The following is a 12,097-nucleotide window of genomic DNA, read 5'->3' as shown; positions in this document are numbered from 1 at the left end:
TTTGGCACAAAGTTTTTCTACCTGTCTCATGGCCCACTTGATTCATCAGAAAAAAATGTTAGAAAAAACATTAACTGTATACAAAGACATAATTTATGATGGACACAGTGCTTATTGAACCAGTGTCACCTGAAGCATACAGCAGCACAGAGCTAACTTTAAACATCTTAGGCGAGTTGTCTTAAAATTGTATTTATTTATTTTAATAAATAACAAAAAGTTTTTGGGCCTCATTTAAAAATGTGTACTATGATCCTAAATCTGAATGTAGAATTATTTCCTAGATGTACCTACAAATGATTTATGAAATGCCCATTGTCTGTAACAGTGGTGAGCAATGAAGAATGCGACCAAAATCAAGCAAGATTCACCACAGATTGGGGTTGTGGTAATCCTGACAAGTGTGTAAATTCTCTTTGAACATTCCTGTTGCAAGAAACCTGAGCAAAGACACAATTTGCACCTCTGCTGGAATAATATACTTACATATATTAGAGCAGTGGTTCTCAATCTGTGGGGTGGGCCTCCCTAGGGTGGCGCGAAGATGTGAAAAAAAGAAAACAATTGAAAATATGAAAAATACATTTATTGAAACCAAAACATATTAAACTACATTCTGATATTAGAATAATAAATATAGTTAGATAAATGTCAATAAAAGTTAAGTAGGTATAATAAAATATGCATCTATGATATACCATTAATTAAAAAAGAACAAATTGGTATTAGTGGGCTCTTTTCAAAAAAACGTAAGGGGATTGCGATTAAAACTGTTATGAAAACTCGGGTCGCAAATACTTAAAGGTTGAGAAACACTGTATTAGAGTATGTTTCTTCTTTCAGAACCAAGTTACCCTGGATGTTAAAAACTGCAAAATTAAGTATCATGCTATCATTAAATTTCTTACAGCACAGCGTAATATGGCCTTTGACATTCAGTCTTGTCTAGTCAAACTATATCTAAAGATCAGTCAACTTAATATACTACAGGTGATGTGTGTCATGAAAAAGACCTGAAATTCAGTTTTAGATATCATGGTGTTGAGTAATGTGAATTTTGCAAGGAAATGCTTAAGAATGATAGAGACATTAGCCAAATGGTTGGTACAGAAGATGTTAGATCAATAGTAACAGTTCAGAGTGAAATGAAGCCGGGATTAAACCAAAGGCATTTTCTTCATAATGTACTTGTTCTTAAAGTATTTTCTTTAATAAAGTTTATTTTGAACTTTGGACACTGCATAGTGCATGGTGGCGGCCTTTTATAAATTCCCATATATGATTTCCTTAACAAAAAAGGTAGCACCCATGAAAAGCAAACTTGCAAAATGATTAAAACATGTAAACAAGTAAAAAATAGCACATGAGAAGATTAGCAAATGATGTTGTTACACTAAGAACATGTTCCTGACACCTCAAAAGTGTTATCCCTCTGTGTGATATCAGACACCATAGAGAATAAATATTGGTCAGTTGACTGGGAGAAATTCAAAGACTGTTTACTGTGAATGACATGTGAATGTAATACAATGACTAGTGATGATCAGAACAGGCAAGTTTGTTTCCTGTAATAATAATAATTCATTACATTTATATAGCGCTTTTCTCAGTACTCAAAGCGCTATTCACACAGGGAGGAACCGGGAAGCGAACCCACAATCTTCCACAGTCTCCTTACTGCAAAGCAGCAGCACTACCACTGCGCCACCTGTGACAGTTTTCAGGTTTTTTTTCTTATTTGCAAAATATGAAACTCACTAAAGAGTTTTGTGTGTTTTTTTTTTTTTGTTTTTGTGGGGTGGAAAACGAGGAAAACTTGTTCCTAAAACTTCATTCACACTACTATGTTTACCTGTGTTAATTTCCGCAGGTGCATAAAGCTCACAATCCATACCACACTAGTAAAGGCAATTCTATGGAGTGCAGTGTATTTTTTAAAAATGTGAGAAGCTGCATATTTTGTAAGTGAAAACGCACCATCGTGCACATTACTATGTTTTCTTCAAAGGAAGACTCAATATATAGAAAGTTGTGACTGCAGAACACCCTTCCCCATAATCTAGCAATTGCCTCATTGCCTGGTATGTACACTTTACCTTGTTTTTGTGACGAGTGCAAGAAAATCACTACCGTGCTGCTGTTGCCGGAATATAATGTCAGACCACAGAATAGGCAATTAAGACCAATCTTCATAGATTTAGACCCTTATTTGGTATATTTATTGTCATGTTTGAGTTTTTTTCAACCTTCTACAAATTTTGCCTGTTTTGAAAAATGTTCTTCCTAACCCTAGCAACCTGGTGAACACACAGATGCACAAACACACCCATAGACACTTGTTGTTTCACTAAGGTGGATGAGCAGATTTCTGACTTCTCTGTGGCATTCAACATTAAAATGTGCAGGACACCATGTATTGGAATGTACATTGTAATGCATGTAGTAATAAAATGCACTGTTTTCTTTCCAACAGATGGTGCTGTAGTAATATTAACACAGTTTTTATGAATCCCATACCAAATGGCATATAATAAAGACAGCAACTAGATGGACATACAGATATACTGACACTTGTCCTTTTATTAAGGTAGATTACTGGCATTTGCTAAATTTAAAGAATTGATTATTGATGATATCAGACTTCATACACCATTTCCTTCACTTATTTGGTGTCCCTGAATGGACACAAAATGGAGATCCCTCATTGATTTCCTACATTAATCTGGTGTCCCTTGGTGGGTCGTGAAACAGATCTCTCATTAATTTCCTACAATGTATAACAACAGAATTGAGAAAGGGTGTATTTTTTTTTTTCTTCTGCAAGTATAATTTTCAACAACCGTGAATCATTCTTCAGTCTAAAGCTTGCATTGCTGTGGTTCAGCAGAGATTATTATAGTACATATTTTAATTGAATAATATAATATTGGTGTGCAAATAAAAGCCGTGATTATGAGATATTGAGAGTGACCCTCTGGATACCAAAAACACTTCTTGGAATGTTTTGAAAAGCTCGTAAAATAGCAAAGCATATTAACTATTGTTAAGGGTGAGCAAAACAGAACCTCTAATTATTACACTACACCCACTCAAAAGTCCACTGGCAAAGCATGGAGTCTGTTTCTTTATAACAGAAGTGTTTGCTGTCAAATCACTCCTGGAATAATGGAGTTCAACTACTGTAAGTAATGTACTTTGAATTCCTACTGCTTTTTTAAATGGAATATTTTTTAATTTGTTTGACAGGATCCAAAGGCAGAGAGCTGGTGGAGTTTGTGGAGTAAACTGATTGATTTAGCTCATTCGAGTCCGGTGTAGAATTATGTGATTACATGAGTGGCATCCGATATTTTTGTCTCGTCTTAACCCTATTTTTGCTCTTCATTTCAAGGTGAGACAGCTTGGACTGGTTCTGCCTTTTAGATCAAAACTAGCTTTGCGTTGTCGCCTGTGTGGAGGTTGTATCTGAATGGGTTATTCCCCCCTAGTACTCGGTTCCACATCCTTTAAATATGCCTTATATCTAGTTTGGCATATTTTGTGGCCACAGACCTTTAAATAAAATGCAGTATTAGAGCTAGTTAGTGTGTCATTTTAAATCATTACTTTCTTTATTCAAAAAGCAAAGTTATTGAACACCCAATTACCAATGTGAAAATGTAACGGTCCCCATTTTTTTTCAATACTTCAGCAGCGATCATCTCAACTAAATGGTTCTTGTATTTTGATAACAGTCCTTCACATTGCCGTTGAGGAATTTTAGTCCATTCTTCTTTGTCGACCTGCTTTAATTCAGACACTTTGGTAGGTTTACAAGTGTGAAGTGCTCATTTCAGGTTGTTGGTTTAAATTAAGGACTTTTGAGTAGGCCACTACTGAACTTTAATTTTGTTTTTAGGAGCCATTCAGCTGCTGACTTGCCCTTTGTGTTTGGGTCTTAGTCCTGCTACATAACACAGGTATGCTTCAGCTTCAGGTCACATACAGATAGATGGCCAGACATTCTACTGAAGGGTGTTCTGGTAAATTGCAGAGCTCATTACTCCTTCAATAACGGCAAGCTTTACAGATCCAGAAGCAGCAAAGCATCCCCACACCATCACACGACTACCGCCGTGTTTTATTGCAAGTATGATGTTCTTACTGTTGAAGACTGTATTAGCTTTACGGCAGACATAGTGAGACTTGTCCAGTTCCAGTTCAAGTTCTAGTTCTAGTTTTGACTTGGTGGTCAATAGAGCATTATTCGAAAAGACTTGGGCACTAGCACGTAATACAAAATCAGTCACAGACTGGTTGGACAGAGCTGCTGGATATGTCAGACTACACGACAGTTGGTGACAGGAGTGCACTGCAACTGCCCCCAACTTCCTAAGATTTATGTAAATGTGCCAGCTTGTTGTAGATTGAGTATCTTTTCCCCTTATGTTAGAAAATAAAGTCAGTGGTATCTTTTGTTTTTGCTTTTTATTAAAGCAGCATAGCTTTATACTGTATGAATGCTCGATTAGCTTCACAATTAGTATGTCTTTTTTAGACTTTTGCCAGAAGACTGTAAAGTCACACTGACCTCCAGGAGCTCCGGGGTTATGCCCAGTCCTAGCCTGATTTAGTGATGTTTAATGTCAAAGCAGGAGCCCCTGCCCTTTGGTCAAACCCCCACGCACAGTGGTCAATTTAGTGTCCCCACTTAGTTTTACACACAGATCTTTGAGTTGATAGATTGAAAATGTGTATGTAAATAATGGTGCCATAATTCTGTAACTGTGAAGCACCACAGGTTTGGGTTCATTGTGCAAAGGTTATTTCCAGAAGTGTTTGAGAATATTCTGTGCAAGTTCCTGGAGTTGTGGGGCAACATGTAACCCTTTGTATGCCTGATATGGTTTTACTAAGGCTTCAGGATCAGTAAAGGGATTTTATCGGAGAGTCCATTTACGGAGAATCTCATGAGGGTCAATGTTAACAAAGCGACAGAAAGAAGGAAACACTGAAAATCAACAGACGTGCAGTAAACGCATACCACGTTGAAAGACAAGACTTGGAAAAAAAAAAAGTTAAATGGTAATTATTGTCAATTATTATTTACGATAACCTTAACTCACAGAAGAGTAGGTGTTGTAGCCGTGCATATAGATAATGGGGGGGCAATGAGGGATTACACAGCACAGTAAATTAGTAAATTTGTTTTAAGGTCCCAGTGTCAAAATACTCGATAAGGCAGGTTCTCAAAATGGATGGGCTGGCAAACAGACTCGGTACCATTTCAAAACTTGATCTGTACTCCAAGAACTCTTAGTAAGTACACATATGTAATGGAAAGTGGATTTTAATAATGTTTTGTTCCATTGCACTGTAATATTTCAATCCACTACACAATTTTTCATTTCAACTTTAAAGAAGCTGATATTTATGTGCATTACTGCCATCTGGTGGAGAAACAGGGCATTCAAACAGCTTTTTTTCCCCCCAGTGTGTCCTAGTGAGCTCACAGCATCAAAAGCCCACCTTAGTCCTTTTATATCTGGCATCTGCACTTTCTCCTTATTTTTGTGAGATTTTTGTATTTGGATACTGTACACTGGTTGTCTTTTTATATCCCCCAAATCTGTGTGTATTAAGTTCACTTAGAACTCAAAATTGGCCCAGTGTAGGTGTGTGTATAAGGAAGCCCCCAGCAATGAATGAAACTGAAACTACTGCACTAAGACAAGTTCATCTTGTGGTTAGTTTGTAACATTGGACTAAACCTGTGCTCCATCTTAAGCCTGGCTTTGCTGCTGAACCTAATGCATAGCACCATACCGCACATTCACAATTGCACTGAACCCTAAGCAAGTGCAGCTGCCCTATAGAGGAAGATCAGTGTAGCAGACTATCTTAAACCTGTGCCTCCAGTGTTTTAAGTATAACATTGTATAACATTTGTATTGTCAAAGAAAGCACCAGAATATATTGGAAATGACCCAATCCAGTAAATCTTTTATTTATATATATATATACAGTATATACACTATTATGCAAAAGTTTTAGGCAGGTGTGAAAAATGCTGTAAACAAAAAATGCTTTCAGAAATATGATTGTTTATTGTTATCAATTTACAAAATGCAAAGTGAACAAATAAAAGAAAAATCGAAATCAAATCAATATTTTTTGTTACTACCTTTTGCCTTCAAACCAGCATCAATTCTTATAGGTACACTTGCACAAAGTCAGGGATTTTGTAGGATTATAGTCAGGTGTATGATCAACCAATTATACCAAACAGGTGCTAATGATCATCAATATCACATGTAGGTTGAAACACAGTCATTAACTGAAACAGAAACAGCTGTGTAGGAGGCTTAAAACTGGGTGAGGAACAGCCAAACTCTGCTACCAAGGTAAGGTTGTGGAAGACAGTTTCATGTCATGGCAAGATTGAGCACTGCAACAAGACACAAGGTAGTTATACTGCATCAGCAAGGTCTCTCCCAGACAAAGATTTCAAAGCAGACTGGGGTTTCAAGATGTGCTGTTCAAGCTCTTTTGAAGAAGCACAAAGAAACGGGCAATGTTGAGGATCGTAGACGCAGTGGTCGGCCAAGGAAACTTAGTGCAGCAGATGAAAGACACATCAAGCTTATTACCCTTCGAAATCGGAAGATGTCCAGCAGTGCCATCAGCTCAGAACTGGCAGAAACCAGTGGGACCCAGGTACACCCGTCTACTGTCTGGAGAAGTCTGGCCAGAAGTGGTCTTCATGGAAGAGTTGCAGCCAAAAAGCCATACCTCCGACATGGAAACAAGGCCAAGCGACTCAAGTATGCATGAAAACATAGGAACTGGGGTGCAGAAAAATGGCAGCAGGTGCTCTGGACTGATGAGTCAAAATTTGAAATATTTGGCTGTAGCAGAAGGCAGTTTGTTCGTCGAAGGGCTGGAGAGCGGTACAATAATGAGTGTCTGCAGGCAACAGTGAAGCACAGTGGAGGTTCCTTGAACGTTTGGGGCTGCATTTCTGCAAATGTAGTTGGAGATTTGGTCAGGATTAATGGTGTTCTCAATGCTGAGAAATACAGGCAGATACTTATCCATCATGCAATACCATCAGGGAGGTGTACGATTAGCCCCAAATTTATTCTGCAGCAGGACAATGACCCCAAACATACAGCCAAAGTCATTAAGAACTATCTTCAGCGTAAAGAAGAACAAGAAGTGATGGTATGGCCCCCACAGAGCCATGATCTAAACATCACCGAGTGTGTCTGGGATTACATGAAGAGACAGAAGGATGTGAGGAAGCCTACATCCACAGAAGATCTGTGGTTAGTTCTCCAAGATGTTTGGAACAACCTACCAGCTGAGTTCCTTCAAAAACCGTGTGCAAGTGTACCTAGAAGAATTGATGCTGTTTTGAAGGCAAAGGGTGGTCACACCAAAAATTGATTTGATTTCGATTTCTCTTTTGTTCATTCACTGCATTTTGTTGAAAATGAAAATAAATGTTTAACACTTCCATTTTTGAAAGCATTCTTTGTTTGCAGCATTTTTTTCACACCTGCCTAAAACTTTTGCGCAGTACTGTGTGTGTGTGTGTGTGTGTGTGTGTGTGTATATGTATGTATGTATGTATGTGTGTATATATATATTATAATATAATCTATCCATCCATCCATTTTCCAACCCGCTGAATCCGAACACAGGGTCGTGGGGGTCTGCTGGAGCCAATCCCAGCCAACACAGGGCACAAGGCAGGAACCAATCCCGGGCAGGGTGCCAACCCACCGCAGTATAATATATATATAAAAAAAACCCTGCTAAGGTCTGTGTGTCTTTCATGCAGTTACCCACAAACCAATGGGGCCAAAACCTTAATCTTTGTCTTATTTAAAAGCCTATGACCTGGGGGGTATTTTTCGTACGTGGATTAGTTGTTAAGCTGGATGTAATTGTTGACGATTTGGCCTGATCCTGGATCTGTCTGTTTTTTGAAACTCTTGCTGGAAGTGTTGTCATAGCAACACATCCTAATCCTCAAACCTCCTCGGAGCAGGTTTGTTCCATGTACACAAGGATTAGTTTACACACGTAATCAGTGACGATACTTGGAAGTCATCCAGTCATGGCTTCGCCGTTCGTGAATGAGCGACCAATTGATATTGGTGCACAAATTATACAAAGAGAATTTCACATAGAGAGGGTTTTGAGCGATCGGCAAGATCCTTTATTGCTCCTGGAGGAAATTCTTTTCGAAAGATTCCGCTTTAGCTGAGGGGGAAGATTGTACCTCAAAGATTTATTAGCACCTTATATTCGAAGTCAAACTCGGCGAAGTCGGGCTCTCACAACCACACAGACAGTAGGCATTGCTTTGAGGTTTTTTACAAGTGGCACTTTTTTATATACTGTAGGCGATGTGGAAAATCTAACTAAAAGTGCAGTTTGCCAGGCAATTCGTAAAGTCTGTTTGGCTCTGAAATATTTCCTGTGGGTTTTCATTGTGTTTCCTGGACACCTGCGTGTGCAGATTAAAGAGGCGTTTCATGCCATTGCAGGTAGGTAATACACAGGCTAAAACACCCACAGTTCCATAAAGAATCTCACAATCAGCCTAACATTCTCATTACCAGGATTTCCAAATGTGATTGGGGCACATGGGACTGATCAGAGTGGAGTTTGATCAAACATTATTTGGAAAATGTACCTCTCCTCCTGATGAATAATCAGACACAGTGTCTTCATCAAATATTTGACCTTCGTCAATATGTCGTTGGTCAGACACAAGTTCTAGGGATATGACATTCCCTGCAACTGATCCAACAAAAAAAGAGGGCTATATGGAACATACCTATGGCACACATTGAGGACAAATATATGCAATGACCATCCTTTACCTGAAATGAAATGACCACTGGTTCTGAGGAGGAGCTTCCCCCTGGAATGCCCTCAGAAACAGGGTGATGGGGATTTTGCTGGAGAGCCAACTCTTCTGCAGGGGTTAGGTGTGGACCGCGTGGACCTCCACCTGTTTTTTGCTTGTCTGCCTTCTTATTAGCTTTAAAATTAATGTTCTTTACATTATATATGATTCTTTATGTCAACAATTCTTTAAATAGTTATATACCAATATTTACCAGTTTGAAGTATATTCTTGTACTTTACTTTAACCTGTTCCCATGTTCTCCTTGTGCTCACGTTTGATCTGGAATTATGACATATTAAATAATAATTAATCTGACACTTAGGAAATGAAACACTGCTTTCAGTAAGTACAGTGCACACGCGTTTAATTTGTCGGCCTCTTTTTGCCAGCCGTCTTTTCTGGTCTGGGCTGCTTTTGCAGTGTTACCCTTTGTGCATATTAAATCTTGAAATTCTTCATGTCCTTCGAATGAAAGGTCTTGCTCCGCTTGTGTGGAAAAAAAAAAAATGCGCCCGTTCTTTCGTCATTTTGTTACAGCCTATCAAAGACTTGCTGATCATGTTTTCTAGACTCAATATATATGGGGTTTTCACTCAGCGCGGGCGCGCATTCATCTCCTATGATTAGATCCAGCTAGACTAATCTGATACACGGCACCTGATCTTGGATGATTTAAGCAAAGTATGGAAAATACCCCCCTGATCTGTTCTAGAAATTAAAATAAATAAGGATCTTCTTGGCTGTCTTTTTGTTGTCTATTTTTTTTTTTTTAAAGTCAGGATTCCCAAGCTGTTCTTCGGCTCCCCGGCTGCCTTCTTTTATATACAGTATATTGTCCTTCACGATTCCTTGGTGCCATTGGCTGCCCTGTCAATACCTTACTGTACTTTCTTCATCCAGGTATTCTGCCAACTTCAGTGGTGTGGCCTTCTGTGTATTTTGCCCTTCATGATGCCCACTCTACCACTGGCAAGCCTGTGTCATATGTGCCAGGACCTTAACTTCTTCAGTGTTGAAATGTCACAGTTTTCTGCTTTCTAAGTTTCCATTTTCTTTATATTTAAGCATTCAAAAAAAATAAAAGACATTTTTGGTATTGATTGGGCTCCTGCTGAGTTCCCTGATTGCTTACTGCTTCAGGAATGTAAAGCGAGAATAAGAATATAAAATTAAATAATCGGCCCGCCTCTTATCCCTCACTGCCAAATTGTCCTTTGATTTCGGAGCGTGTTAACATTTTCTTGGTTAATCTGGAATTAGCGTGGGGTGTATGGAGTGCTGAAAACGTCATACATGAAATATCAAACCAGAAGAGTTTAATGGTTCCAAATATCAGGTTACCTGTGCTATAGTGTGACATGTGTGGCGCAAAGGTACATTTGGTGGGTGCCACTGCCTCACAGCTCCAGGTGATTGACTTTGAATCGCGACCCCATGACTATGTGGAAGTCATACGAGTTATTTCTAGTAAACCACTGCAATTTTCTAGTTGCTTGACGTGGTTGTGGAATTGGCCTGGGACCGCACCATGTGTCTATTCTGAGAATTCCGCCTTAAAGTTCTCTCAGGTTCTGAATTGGACATAGGGCAGCACTTCAGTGGTAAACTTGCACGTTGCGTGCAGGAGATGGCGGAGTGGAGGAAATGTGAGGTGCCCGTGACATGCCAGAGCTTGACTTGAGCACATGCTTGTCCTTAGTGTTAAAAACAACACTCCGACTAGCTGCTGTCATCCTTCTGCGTCGTAACCCAGCAGTCGCCTGGCACTTCGCTAGCCTTCTTACCTCCCTCCACCTGGATTCTTTGAGAAATCTCCTACCCTTTTCCTTCCATTTTATGTTTCCATTTCCCTTCTTTGCACGCCACCCCCTCACCAATCTGACCCCTGCTCTTTCTGTTCTGGTGCCCCTCACCCTCCAGCGTGTTTTCTGAAGATAAAACGGAGACAGCGTGAAAGATGAAGCACATCCTTAAGGGTGGCTCTTCAGTTTGTATTTGAATGTCGAGGCAGAAGGGGCCACCCTTGAACACATTGAGGTGGAGAAGGTGCTACAGGGTGGGTGTCAGCAAGATGGAGCTCAAAGAAAGGTAGTGCGTCTTCTTATTGAAACATGTTGGATGTCAAAGCAGATTCATTAGACAAACAAAGACGTCTGTGAATTTCAACAAGCATTAAGTGTTTTCTGAAATGGCGTGCAATCAGCCAGGTGGCAGAGGAAAAAGATCAAAGCGCCTCTTCTTTGTAACGCGCGGGGCATTGCAGCCTCTTTCCTTTGTGTGTAGGCTGGGAAACAGTCACAGTAAATGATTCAGTCGTTTCTTAAACTGAAATTTTGATTTGCAAGAAAAGTGAAATTTGGTAATGGTTTCTGAAAACAAATTCCTGGCTTAGAAGGTGACATGGGAGACATTCGGCTGCAAAGCAAAACACAAAAAAAAGGCAGACCAGTAATGAATACAGTGAGTCCTGTGTGTTTTTATATTTCAGTTTCGTCTATCTGTATACTTGTATATGGTTGAAATGACAATAAAGTTCTCTTTGACCTAGGATATATCTCCAGGTCATGGACACATTAATGGAGAAGACAGCCCTTGAAAATATGAAGATCAGACACAGTTTGACTGTAAAATGATGAGAATGAACAGCGATCAGGGAAATGCCGAGGCGATGCACTTCACTGGAAGAGTTATCGGGGGCGATATCTGTGCTGAGGGTGGACGGCTCACTTCTTTAGGACTTTATAACATTGACAACATCTCCTCCACGTATTAACTGGCATAGTGCGGTATAAGGAAGGGAATCCAGTAGCATCAGGAGCCAATGCACACAAGTTACACTTCTGTTTTTACTTTTTGTCCTTTTTGTAATTTTCCCAGTTCCTCTGTCTCTCTCTCTCTCATCTGTTTCCGTCTTCTATGATTTTTGTCATTTTATTTCAATCCTTTTTCCTATGGGCACTCAATCTATAAAAAGGAAACAGTTCACCATAATAAACATATACATGGTGGAGCAAATGAAACTCGAACAGAAGCAGGCCGTATTGCCTATTTAGCAGAAAGGAGAATCAAACTCTGTAGAGCAGTCACAGGATCAGGTTGGAGCTCCCTCTGACAGTCTTCTCATCTCAAAATGAGACAACCCCTTCTGGGAGTGTCTCGGCTTTGCAGTCGGTGGAGTGGAAGGGGCGGAGT

The sequence above is a fragment of the Erpetoichthys calabaricus genome, chromosome 5 (assembly GCF_900747795.2).
Source record: "Erpetoichthys calabaricus chromosome 5, fErpCal1.3, whole genome shotgun sequence".
NCBI classification, from domain to species: domain Eukaryota; kingdom Metazoa; phylum Chordata; class Cladistia; order Polypteriformes; family Polypteridae; genus Erpetoichthys; species Erpetoichthys calabaricus.
The sequence above is the reverse complement of the archived record's forward strand: the minus strand, read 5'-3'. Positions refer to the sequence as shown.